This window comes from Myodes glareolus, chromosome 12, assembly GCF_982192425.1.
Source record: "Myodes glareolus chromosome 12, mMyoGla1.1, whole genome shotgun sequence".
NCBI lineage: Eukaryota > Metazoa > Chordata > Mammalia > Rodentia > Cricetidae > Myodes > Myodes glareolus.
In genome coordinates, this window is record NC_142037.1 from 13,573,771 (window position 1) to 13,575,638 (window position 1,868).

General features: G+C 50.2%; 1 pseudogene; it reads right to left on the minus strand.

Annotated features, from left to right (window-relative positions):
* Positions 1-529: 529 nt before the first annotated feature.
* Positions 530-1,140, minus strand: LOC125397577 (cofilin-1 pseudogene; annotated as a pseudogene).
* Positions 1,141-1,868: the final 728 nt, after the last annotated feature.

A 1,868-nucleotide genomic window follows, 5' to 3' on the forward strand; every position in this document is an offset into this window, starting at 1 on the left:
CATCAACCCAAACCTAGTATCCTACCTTTCAACAGAAACGAGCATGGGTGAAGACTGGCCAGACCCAGTCTTCTACATGAATCTGGCAGAATTCACTTCCTACTTTTTTCCCTTTGTTAATTAGCTTTTTTTTTATTGTTTTTTTGTTTTTTTGTTTTTTTAAATTGAAGGTCCCTTACTGGTCCTGCTTTCATGAGTGGCTGAGAACAAGGGGAAGGGGAGGGTAACCACCTGGCAAGGGAGGGTCATTTCCACATTTCATTTACACACAGAACTAACCAGACAAACACAGAGTCACTATTGTGGTTAGAAGTTGGCAGCATGGGATGGGGGGATGAGGAATAGGGGTGTCGTTAAAAATAAAGTCAGGCTCCCGCCAAACTGGGTGCCTGGGAAGGGACTTGGTCTGCTTCAACCCAAGAAGAATCAGAAGATCAAAAGCAGTTTGGGAAGGCGAGAACCGTCAGGGTGGAGGGAGAAGAAAGATCCAGGGGGTGGGGAGGACATTTGTCAACTGGGGTGAAGGGATAACCCTCCCCCTGCTGGGATTCCCCCCAGCCCCTCAGGTCTGGCAGGAAAGGGGCAGCCTGCAACACCCTTGAGCAGGTCTGGGGCTGCTAGATGCTCCAGGCAGGGGGCTGGAGGCGGCTCACAAAGGTTTGCCCTCCAGGGAGATGATGGCACTGCCGCCTAGTTTCTCTGCCAGGGTGCAGCGGTCCTGGACCTCCTTGTAGCAGTTTGCTTGTAATTCATGCTTGATTCCTGTCAGTTTCTTCTTGATGGCATCCTTGGAGGTGGCGTAGATCATTTTGTTCTTAAGGGGTGCACTCTCAGGGGCACCAGGTCCTCCTTCTTGCTCTCCTTGGTCTTGTAGGTGGCATCGTAGAGAGTGTAGAGGCAGTCCTTGTCTGGCAGCATCTTGACAAAGGTGGTGTAGGGGTCGTCCACAGTCTGCCCCACATCTCCCACCAGGATCTCCTTGCCCTCCTCCAGGATGATGTTCTTCTTGTCCTCACTCAGGCAGAAGAGCACCGCCTTCTTGTGTTTCTCCACTTCGAAAGTGTGTGTCGAAGACTTGCACACTTTCATGTCATTGAATACCTTGATGACACCATCAGAGACAGCCACACCAGAGGCCATGTTTCTGGAAGCAAAAGGGAGACAGGGAGAGCTACAGAAGAACTCAGCTGCCGCAGCTGCTACCGGGATCCGACTGCCACTTCCTGCTTTGGAGATGCTCGTTACTACCATCAGACTCCAGCTTCCGGAGTCTTGCTAGTCAGACGTTTTCAGTCACATTTCTGGACTATGTTTTAATCTCTTTCGCTGATCAAGTTTCCTAAAGGTCACATTGCCTACTGGTCACGATGAACAGTACCTCTTTCTACTGTAGCTTTCTCCCTCAACCACCACCCTGTGTTTACAGACTAAGGACCACTCCCCCGAAGAGACTAATCCTACCAAGCTAATCCTGCCGCCTTGTTCAGCTGTATAAAATAACCCTGCATCCTTGTTTATCTGTGTGCAATAACCCCACCTTCTTGTTCAGCTGTGGGCAATAACCTACCTCCCCATTCAGCTGTATGTATTTTGGCCCCAGCTCTGGCTGAGACAGTCAGAGCAGGAGGGACGGGAAACAGCTGAATACAGGAGGAAGAGAGCCATGAAGGGTGGTATTCAGTGCACTATCTCTTTTTTTATACACTCCAGATTCTATCCCAGGTAATGGTGTCACCCATAGTGGGCAGGGCTTCTGCCTTCACCGTCCTGGTCAAGACACTGCCCTCCAGACTTCCCAGAGGCCTCTCTTCCAAGTGACTCCAGACCTTGTCAGATTGACAACTGAGATTAACTGGCACAATTATGAT